This window comes from Castor canadensis, chromosome 10, assembly GCF_047511655.1.
Source record: "Castor canadensis chromosome 10, mCasCan1.hap1v2, whole genome shotgun sequence".
Classification (NCBI taxonomy): domain Eukaryota; kingdom Metazoa; phylum Chordata; class Mammalia; order Rodentia; family Castoridae; genus Castor; species Castor canadensis.
Genome location: NC_133395.1, coordinates 5,965,562 through 5,977,332, shown reverse-complemented (window position 1 = coordinate 5,977,332; position 11,771 = coordinate 5,965,562). Strand labels below are relative to the sequence as shown.

The 11,771-nt window shown below is 39.5% G+C and overlaps 1 long non-coding RNA gene across 1 annotated transcript; it reads left to right on the top strand.

The window, feature by feature from the left end:
• Positions 1 to 4,418: 4,418 nt before the first annotated feature.
• LOC141411573 (uncharacterized) lies at positions 4,419 to 8,653 on the top strand. The gene is made up of 3 exons (XR_012436413.1): positions 4,419 to 4,615; positions 7,250 to 7,283; positions 7,993 to 8,653. It is a non-coding gene; the product is annotated as an uncharacterized lncRNA (long non-coding RNA).
• Positions 8,654 to 11,771: the final 3,118 nt, after the last annotated feature.

Here is an 11,771-nt window from a genome sequence, read left to right as displayed (position 1 = left end):
GTAGAACAATCACAGTCTGCCAGCCCTGGGTAAATTGCGAGCCCTATCTGAAATGTAAGTAAAGCAACAAAGGGCTGGGGTATGGCTCAGGTGATAGAGAACCTGCCTAGCAAACACAAGGCACTGAGTTCAAACCCCAGTGTTGCCAAAATTAAAATAACAATAACAATAATGATAATAATAAAGAAAAGCCAAGTGGCCTCACAGAGAGAATTTTGCCAGAGTCAAACTTACCTGAGTGTTGGCTCAGAAAGACCCAGAGGAGCCCAGAAGGAGTGAAAATTCTGGATATGGCCTGGGTTAAAAAGGACAAGATGCAGAGGCCACAGGGAAGTGACTGTGCCTATAGGGTAGGAGTGGAGAGAGACCTCCCAATGAGGGGGCCTGGCCAGCACAGGCCCAGCCAGTACAGTGGTCAGAGGATCTGCTTTGTTCTGCTGGTCCCCTCCTTCCTCCCCTATGAACAGGTACCCTTGGTTAAAGAGCTAGACACCAAGCCCACCTTATTCCTGATTTACTACATACTCTTTTGACGAATCAAAGTAAATAGATTAGTAAATAAAACCAAAAGAAATATCAAAACCAACAATCTTTAATTCCCCCACGCACATTCTGCAGCTTACTGCATGCAGAGAAACTCTCAGCCGGTCCTCTGTTATCCTCAGTTGTGTTTAAATCATTGTGAGATCTGCTGAGTGTTTCCCTGCTCTTCATGTGGTGAATATTTGCCTCCCAAAAGGCAACTTGTGCCTGAGAAGCAAGGTAAAAGTGAATGTGCTTCACTGAAGTGATAAAGTGACAAAATCCAAAGTGTTGAAAGGCGGCCTGTCTTTAGCAGAATTTGAGCATCACTATGGGAAAAACGAAGCAAGCAGCCACAGCACAGCACTGAACTCTATCCATCCTGAACAGGCATGGTTTTTGCTCCCTAGCAGGCTTTTTGCAACCATAGACTCGTACATGCCAACTGTCTGCTGTATTTACAGGTAAAATTTACCCCAGCCATATCTTTAGGTGATTTACAAAATACCCAATAACCAAAATATTATCCTCCCATAGGTCTCCTTGGTCACCCTCCAGCAAATGGATCTCTGCTAGCTCCTTTTCCCCAACCTCCTGGTCCCCAACAGTCCCAGGCCAGGCCACAGTGCACACGTGAAGCAATTCCTGAAGGTCACGGCCATTGCAGTGATAAGGTAAAAAGCGTGAAGTTCTAACTGACTGAACTTTTCCTCCCACTCTAAAAAGATCTGAGTGCCAAGACTTCCATCTTCACAAGATGCCAGGGAGGCTGAGCCCTGGTCCCTTCTGCCTTGAACTGATGGTTGCCCTGACCACCTCAGTGGCAGCCTGTGGAGAACCGGGCCTGCCGTGAGCAAGGCCAGACTTGGTCCTGTAGCTGTGGATCAGCTTTGTCACCAGCAGCTGACCACCACCTCTGATACCCTTACTTATGATCTCTTAGAAAAACCTGGCTTTTAAAGCATTAGATTGTGGGTACAGAACAGACTAATTCCACTTTGAGGAGAAAATGGAGGATTTGTGCCATCAAATTTCCTTAGTATGAGGAATTCTGTCATCTGTTCTATACTCTCTCGTGCCTCACTGCAAAGCCACACCAGCTTCGGTTGCTCGCCCCTCCACCTTCCACCCCCCACCTATCACATCTCATTTACCCAGTTCTCTCTCCAAAGTATTCTGGGGATGGTCGCCCTCTCCCCATCACTATCACAAAACCTTCATGTTCTGTGACGAATGTGATTTCTTCCTGGCCACCACGTGGCCCGTTCAGGAGATGACCAATTTTAGGCAGAGGTTTTAGTCCCTGGGTTTATTCCCACGGCCTTCTATTTTAATGCTCCATTTGGCTCCAAGAACCAAACCATGCCCATCCAATTCCCACAGGGTGTCTGCAGAAAGGCAAACCTACTCCCACTTCTGAATTAATGAACCCCTCTTGCTGTCAGCTGTAGTTTAATGGATTTCACCATTCTATGTATTTTCATACCCAGTACAGAAAGTTATACAAAGGTAACTTAATTCGGGAGTGACCTTTAAGTTCCTTGCTTGGCAGTGTAGTAAATCTTGTGCTGAGGCAGGTTTATTCCTTTATCTGTGATTTCCATAGAAAGCTTTCCCTCATGTGTGGCTCTGATTTAAAATGGTTGCAAAAATACTATCGCTGTCTAAAATGGCTGATAATCATTGCATTTTATCAAGCCTGGTGATAACTTATCCCTATTCATTTGCCAAATTTAACATTTTACTAAGCTATCTTTCAAAAAGATTGTGTCTCATGGTACATAATATTTCAAGCAACTGGAAAGAAAATAACTTCTCTTCTGTTCCCTTCATGGAAGCATCTTTGTTGTTTGTTTTGTCGTTGTTACTTTACTTCTAAGGCTCAAAAATTACCAATTTCTTTATTTTCAAAGTTTTCTGGTAGAGTGCCTCCTAGCAAGCATGAGGCCCTGAGTTCAAACCCCAGGCCCCCCACAAAAAAAAAGTTTTCCTCCCAATCTCCTAAACCATCTCATTATCAGCTTTACTCCCTACCTTTAAATTAATTGCAAATAGATCAAGTAAGTTTGAAATGCAAAAAAAAAAAAAAAAAAAAATCAAAATGGAATTGGTTGATTTTTGTAGGGTTTCATGATCAGATATAAAGTAAGATGAAACAGTGACTTTCAAACCTATCCACTCTCTCCATACACGTTCTTTGTCATGTATGCTCATTACTGAGCATAAACAGTGGTGCACAAAGGTCACTAAGACATTTTTTTCCATCCTTAAATACATTCTGATCTTAAAGAAGAGACTATCAAGCTTAAAAAGAATCACAGTATTTTGCTGAACAGCCATGAGAAAAAGAAAGGCAGTTTGCTGGGAGCAAATGGGAATGGCAAGCAGAAGGAGGACCTATTGCTGCTCTTCCTCCAGTCTCCCTTGTGCCTTTCCAGGCACAGGACAAGACACCTGTTGGCTCCGAGAGCCATTCACCATCCCCACCAGCTGTGCCCACCTTCTACTCCCAGAGGTGAATAGCAACCCAAGCAAGGTAATCACAATACCCCATCCTGCAGGCCACCGTGATTGGTCCGGGGTGAGCACATGACCAGAGTGAGCCAATTAGAAACAGTTCTTAAGATTTCTCCCACAAATGCTCAGCAAAGTTCTAGTGTTGGCAAATAAAGATACATTTCTGCTTAAGTTTATCTGAATTGGGTTTTGCTCATTCACAGATGACTGAGTCCTGACTGGGAAGAAGGTACTCAATGAAGGCAAACAGTAAGGACATGCCACATTCAGTTCAGGAAAAGGACATCTGTGCTCATTATTCCAAACCACCATTTCCTATTAGTTTGATATTTTGATGCCACCATTTTAAGCCCATGGCTTGCTCTGTATTCTCCTCAAATATGGACATGATGAACAAAAGGAATAAGATAAACAAAGGAATAGATTGCTAAGGCTGGGGGTGAGTCTAAGTAGTAGAGGCCCTGGGTTCAATTCCCAGCATGGAAAAAAATTAAAAAGACAAATAGATTGTCAACACAATAGATCCTTCTGGCCATTCTGGACAACCCTGAAATACCTGAAAGAATTGCTTATTATAGTCTGAATTAAATGAAGATGTGTGGAACCAGTTTTTCATCCTAATATATAATATTGAATTGAAAATTATAATAAAATTATACATGCTAAAATTTCAATCTCCAAAATTTTTCCAAGAAAAAAAGGAGAATTGTAGAAGTGACAAATGCAATGTAAATCTTAACAAAGAAAAAATTGGTTTAAAATTTTTTAATTTTATGAAATAATATATTTAGCACTATAATAGAGATGAATCAAATATAAATAAAATTAGCGAATCAAGTATAAATAAAAAATTAGTGTGAAAAAATCATTTTCCCAATAAGATTATTTCAATAAAATCTTTAAATGCAAAATAAACTGTGAGCAATTCAGTTGGCTACATGAACATTCAGACAAGCAATGGGTTTGCTGTATGAGGAAGAGAAAACATTCCTTGGATAAACACTCTTTTCAAGGTTAACATGGACAATTAGAACTTCTTGATGCCATATGTCCATCAGTTTGGCTGAAGTGCCTATGTGAGGGACGAAGTATCAAAAGCTGAAGTTGCGGAACAGAAGGACAGTACAGATTTTGACAGATCAGGCATGCCACACTAAAGGCTTTGGGCTTTATCCCGAAGACTCCCAGGAACCTATGAATCACTAACAGAGGGAGTAACCTGGTCAAGTCACATTCCTGTGGTAGCTCCATGGAGAGTGGAGGGCAAAGGAATGCCAGCAGAGGCCAGAAGATAAACAGGGAGCCAAGGCAGCAATCCAGGGATGATACAGTGACCATCCCCCACTCAGGAGGGGCCAAGGCAACAGAGGGAGGTAAGACCTATGAGTGATACCATGTCAGTGAACTTGCCAGGACCCAAGGACTCGCTCCACATAGAAAGGAGGGAGAATGAAAAATTATTCCCAGGTTCTCAGGTTTACACAGTTGGATACCTTCTGCCAAGAACAAAAATTAAGGAAGAGTAAGGCTCTGGCAAGGAAGGCGATGAGTTCATTTTGGATGAAGTGAGTCCGAGGTGAGTGGAGATGGCCACTTGTTGGCTTGAATCTCTGACTGGGGGTGGGGTGGGCTTGGGGGCTGGAGAAAGGTGGTTGGTGCTGAAGAAATGATTGATAGAAGTTATTAGAGAAAATAAGTTCGCTTCCAATGAACAGCAGCAACCAACACAGACCTAAGGGGACACAACCTTGCATAGAATTCTGTGTGCTTTGTATATTTTAGCGTACCTCGTCCTCACAGCAAGCCCATAAGACATCATCATACCACCTTTTTTATAAGTCTTTTGCCCAAGGTGGCATATAAAGCAAATAGCATGGTCAAGGATCCAACTAACAGGAACTAGGGCTCCTTGTGAGGTCTTAACCATCGGGCTGTCCTGCCCCTTAGGTGTGTCTTATACTACACATTTTTCATTCAGCCATAAAGAAGAATGAAATTTTGTCATTCACAAGTAAATGGATGCAACTGAAAGACATCATCTTTTTTTTTTCTTTTCTCTTTTTACTTCTCGTTTTTACATTTACTTACATGTGTATACATTGTTTGTGGGACACCCACCACCCCCTCCCCCACTCCCAGGCAGAACCTGTTTCACCCTCTTCTTCTCCCATTTTGTTGACAAGAAAACATAAGCGATAATAAGAAAGACATATTGTGTTTGCTAGTTTGGGATAAAGATAGCTATACAGAGAGATTCCTAGCATTGTTTCCATGCACCTGTGTATTACAACCCACATTGGTTCATTTCTATCAGGCCTCTTCACTGCTTCCTGGTCCCCTTCCCACAGTGGCCTCTGCCAGTTTCAGATTACTTTATTCACTCCTCAACAGTGAGCAAATCAACTACATTCAAGTTTTAGGTTTCCTTTTGAAGGACATCATCTCAAGTGAAGTTAGCCAGATTCAGAAAGCCAAAGGCTGCATGGTTTCTCTCATATGTGGAACATAGGCCTAACACAAATACAGCAATATTATGAAAAACAGGTCACACTAAGGAGAGGTCAATACAAGAGAGGGAGGATAAAAGAAAGAAGTTAAGAAGGTGAACATGGCTGATGTGCTCTCTATACAAAAATGAATATAGAATTTTTAAGCCTGTTGAAATCACCATAAGAAAGGAACTAAGGTAGAAAGGAGAAAAATGGAGGGGATGGATGAATTCAGGTTGTAATACAAATATACATGGAAATGTCACAATGAAACACTCTGTACATCTATCTTAAATAAACAAAAATGTCATTTTTGTTTTTACAAAAATGGAGATCAGGAAAGCAAAACAGGTACTGTCTGGAGGGTTGGTAGCAGTGGGAAGAGGGAGGATGTAAGGGAAGGGTGTAGGGGGGAGTGAATGTGCTAGAAATATTATGTACACATATATGAAAATGGAAAAATGAGACCTGATGAAACTATCCCAGGAATGGGGGTAGGGGAATAAAGGAGAATGATGGAGGGAATGAATTCAACTAAGATATATTGTAATAACTTTTGTAAATGTCACAATGTACCCCCAATACAACAATAATAAATAATAAATAAATAAGATGATGCCATTTATTCCTTTTTAACCTAGCAGTCCTTTCTTCCTAAAAAGAAAAAGAAAGGGTGACACAAAAGTGCATCCAAAGGCAAACATAGGAAGAAATGATCAGAGAAGAGAGAGAAGGCAGAGGGTGTGATGTAGAAGACAAAGAGGGGTGGATTTAATAGTGAGTGACCAAGAATGCTACTTGTCAGAGAGGAGTCATGAGTGTCAAGTGCAAGTAGACAGAACAGGGAAAGGGAAGTGAGGAGATGCAGCTGACAAGCATAGCCAGCTCTCTCTCGTCCTGCACCACCACGCTTCCTTGAAGAGCTCCAATCTATTATGGGGAGTAGGAGAAAGAACTAACTAGGACTGTTCCCTTCAAGTGATGTCAACAGCATCCTGGAGGAGTCACCACAGGTCAGAGCTTGCTGAGGATGGTCCCAGTTTCCCCCTGTGCTTTAACGACATTGTCTCTCCTTTCAAAGGGTCCCAATTTGCAGGATATGATCAGCCTACTATTAGAGCTGTCTTAAGAAAGGGGCACACAATAATGGTCGTCCTCTGAGTGTTACCAAGGATGACATCCGTTCGATAGAGTGTGTTCTCAGTGCGCATTCGTAGGAGAGACTGACTGATCTCAGTACCAAGCTGTTTCTTGTTTAAATATGTGTGCTGGGTATCTCATAACAGATAGACCGACTCTCTAGCCATCTTTTTTCCTCTTTTTTGATTAGCATATATTAATTGTACAAAGATTTTCATTATGATAGTTCCATATATGTATATAATGTATTTTGATCAAATTCACCCCCTCTGTTACTCTTTCTTATTCCCTCACCCCCTAGCCATTTACTTCCTAAGAAATTTAAACCACAATTAAGGCACACTCCAAACAAATGTACAGGCAGAGTATATGGCACCCATTTTGTGCTATATATTATTTTTTATATCTAATAGTACTTTGCTTTTTCAATACTTTAATTTACATTGTCGGTTGTTTTAAATTTCCACTCTCTTGTGTTAAATACAGCTACACTTGAAAATTGCCTTAAATCTTTCCTGAAACAAGAGATTCCTTTCAGTGTTTCATTCATTCTTTTTCTTTTTCTTTCCAATTACAAATAGGACAGTAGAAAACATGGAGCCAAAAAAAAATCAGGTGAGTTGCCTTTATTATTTTACAATTCAAAACAGCTTACCAACTTAAAGACAAATTAACCCAGAGACTAAAAGGTGAGCTTGGTGGTTAGGCAACCAAGATGAGGAGGACAGACATGATGTGATCCTGATGGCCAGTCACTGAGATGGAGAGCAATGACAGATGTTGTCAGTTCTCCACCAAGTTCCCTTTGCCCCTTCTTCCTAGTTTCAAGAAACCCAAACTATACTGGATGCTCCCATCCAATCTTTTTCTCAGGTTTTTGTCTGCACTTCTGTAGACAAAAATCCAGGGCTCTGGATTGATCAGGTATAACCTGGGTGAGAGGGCTCTGGATTAAGCACCTGCTGGGATGAGGTGAGGGCTGTTAAAGAGACTGTGTTCCCTCACACTCCTAGGGTGCAGAAGAAATGATCTAAGCCAATTATGATCAGCCATTTTCTTTCACTCAGTGACAGGTTTAGCACCAATTTAAGAAGTGGTAGCCTGGGTGCCTTCTTGAGAAGATGTCCCTCCCTGGTAGAAAGAGGCCCACGAGGACAGGGACTTACATTCTCATCCCAGGGGCACCCTCCCTCAACACCCCATGGGCTTCCTGCCCTGACATATGCTTGTGGAAGTTTGTGATGTCCATTTTGAGACCATCAGGAGAAAAATGGCAGAGAAGTCAGTACCCCAAACCACGCAATCATGTTTACATTTCTCCTAGTCAGGCTCCATGACTTGTAACTGAGAACACTTTCACACTGGCCTTCTACGTTTGAAGAAAGACCCTCAGGAGTCAGCCCAGCATTTCTAGAAGATTCCTCACACTGCTGCTCACCTTAGTGAGAACAGTGAAGAAACAGGATGCCACCTTCTGCATAGAAGTCCGCTCCTTGCCCCTGTTGCTCAGGAAGAGAGACAACAGTGTTGTAGTTTCTTAGAAGACATTATTGAAGCATCTTACATGAGATGATATGCACAAATTGTAGGAAGTCAAAACGTTGGGGGTAGATTTACCATTACATTTCATTTCCATTTTGCCTGCCTCTATTCCCAGCATATACTGCTTTCATAATCAAAAATAAAATAAATATTATTTCTAAAGTAAAAGTATAGTGCTCACATTTTCATTTCAACACTAATCAAGAGCCAAAAACAAGGTGGTGCCGGGCAGCAGACCTTAAATGAGAGGGTGTTTTCCATACTTCTGCTTAAGATAGGAATGCAAGATACAGCAAAGGTGACAGGTATGTATTTACCCAGGGCATTCATGAAAACAGCTGTAGCTCTAAAGCAGAACTTCTCATTCTTCCTCCTGTTTTGTTTCCATTGTGAGTCTGGGATTGTCTTCCTTTCTCCATCTGTGACCTGCTCTCACTAACCAATCCACCCAATTCTATGCAAGTCCAAACTGAAGGCTATTAATACACTTACAAGATAGAAATTGTTTATTTTTTCATGGTTTCATAAAAAGTCATATCCAATAAATGCCTATCTTGTTGTTTCATGTGAGAAGCATGCCTTGTTGCCAATAAAAGCCAAAGTTCAATTTGTTTCCTCCCATTCTGTCCCATTCAGTCTTCTGAGTAAGAGCCAGTAAAAGTGAGTCTACTTTCAATCTGCTGTATTGATAATGGAATCACAACATGGCTTTAAAGACCACTTGAAGGCTCATTAGGTGGCATTGCCTGAGGACTTTGCCGTGACTATAATTTTAGAACCGGAATATATAACTCAAATGAAACCTTCAGGCCCTTCAGATTTTCTACCCTATGAGTTGCATTTTTTTTAAGCAATAGCTTTCAGAACTTTGTTTGCCATCATTTAGAAATGTTCTTTCCAAAAAATCTCTAAGCTGAAAATAGAATTCTCCAATGAATATGCAGGCAATCAATAAAATTCCACATAATTAATTCACTGTACAGGTACTTTGATGCTTTTAACATTATAATACTCAATAGTGAATGGAGGACACAGCAGAGGGGGTAGCCTTTCATTTAAATTGGTGCTTGAGCTTTGTAATTACTTCAAATGTCATAGCTGATATTTGAAGAGCTTTTCAGTGGGATTTTTCTAAAGTTGGGTATTTGACTGATATGATTAACCTTAGGTGCAGTCTTGATGCTACTAGACTGTATGATGAAAAAATTAGTTGTATCTTAAAGTGTGCGCTAGACTTTCAACTAATAATGAAGCCAGAATCAAAGGATTGTTCTGGGACAGAGATCATGGAATTTATGAATAGATTTTAGATCATGAGCAGTTCTCCATTATTAAATTAGTTCATTTTTTTATTGGTAAAACACTTCTTTGGAAATAATTTAAAGCCAATAAAATGCACATCAAGTTTTACATACTTAATAAAAAATAGAAAAAAATCATCAAACTCTGTTACATTATAATCACTAATAAAAGGATAATGTAATAAAATATACATAAAGCATTCATCAGAAAACTGGTTCTATTATTTTGACTAAAAGAGATTTTGAAATACATTCAATTTTTTTATTTCCTCTTACAATGTCGCATTAATATTTCCTGATGTTTTCTTCCATTTCTGTTATTCATTATGACTTTTCAGGGCATGAAAAAACAATTTTGACCATAACTCTAGTTTATTTTCAATAGCACCAATAGCCACAGGCAAAGCATGTTCTCATATAATGTTAACAACTGATTAAAAAAATAAAATAGTACCTACAAAGTTCACCAGGTTTCAGAGTTCTGTTGTATTCTATTTGAAAAGATTTCTTTCAATTAGCCTGAAACATGGAAAAGTTCATGTTGGTTTACTATATAACTCTCTCCAAGAAACCCAAATTAAAAACAAGTACTGGAAATTTGGAAATAAAATAGGACTGTTGAGAAATAAAGACTGTGAAAATTTAACCAGTTTTTGGACTATTAGCATCCTTCCAAATAGCACAGCTACTGAGGAGTTAAGGATACAGGGGTTGATATTGAATTATTCTGCAACTGTGCAATGTTACTTCATATTTTGTATGTAGAAACAATCTTGTAAAACACGATGATTAAAATACTATAGCCAAACTCAACAGTATTTAATACCAATGTGTTCAAAAGGGTATGTTTTTTAAAATTTTTTATCATAATGCAATATGTTCAAAGCTGCTAAAGTATGGATAATTTCACTCAATTTTCCAGTAGGTTTCTACTTTGAATAAGTAAATAGTGGGTAATGGTTTGTGTCAAAGTCCTTGCAACACTCCATTAAACACAGAGCATGACAACCTGATCAGATGTCTCTTTTATAGTCAGAATCTGACTTGTGACTTTGTGACTTAGTTACATCAGGTCACATCAAAGTCTTGTCCTCTTGTCTTCCCCAAATCCTTAGTGGCTTCCCATCTGACAAATTTTGAGTCTTGACATTATGACCTCATTCTTCATTCGAAGTGCCTTTTATACAGTCTAAAGTGCTGCTTCTGAAGCAATTTTAAGGTATTACTTAAGGAGCAGAATGGACAAGCAAGTAAAGGAAACGGTGGTGGAATTTTGACATTTATATTATTGTCTTTCAATGTCTAGACAAATCTGTAATTAAATCATCAGGAACTTGATCCAGTTGTTCAACCCAAGGAGATAAATTAATTCAGTGTTTAACTGAATATTTGACTTTATAGACTTATACACAGTCTTATACTGTATAATGGACATTAGGCAGATCAAATCAGTCAAGTCAACCTACATTCTACATCAAACAATGAGATGTAGAATTGATGCCTCTCCAGCCTAAAGTTTTAGAAGTTCATTGCTAATATTAAAATTCCCCTAACATGTTCAGCCTTCAACTAAAATTCATTTTATATTACACTGATTGTAACACTGGATTTCTATTAGTTATTAAAGTTATACATATAAATGTTTGGTTATTCCATAATGCATGGTGATGAATGAATGGCTTCAGATTTTAAAGATTCATTTCTTCATCCTTTACGATATTTGTTGAAAGGTTACTGTCTATAGTGTTTATTAAACATAAACAAGTGCTGTTAACTTTATTCCCAAGCCATAGAGGCAGAGGTTGTCTAAAAGGTGGTCTTTTACACATGGCAGTCTGAGACTCCAAGATTACATGGGGACTTTTCAAGAAGCAAGGTTCCAATGACATTGATACTTCATACATACCAGTGGCCAAAGCACTGGAAATTGCTGGAAATAAAGAGAGTCTTACTAATTCTTTCCATCTAAAGGATCATCTGAAACCCAATTCTCCTAGTCTCTGTCTCTCCTTAAATACTTGGCTACAATCATGGCAAGTTTATATTTATAGCACTTCTGACATCAAATATGCTAGGGGTTTCCTCAGCGGCAACCAATTCTCTAACTCTGAGTACTATCTTGGCACCCAATGATTTAGGTCAGTTTTGACACTAAGTTAGCATACACCCACCTTAAGGACTCAGGCCCACAAGACTGCCTTCACCTCTGAGGCCAATTGCAAGACTGATCCTCCCACACTTCTGACAACTGGCTGTAAAG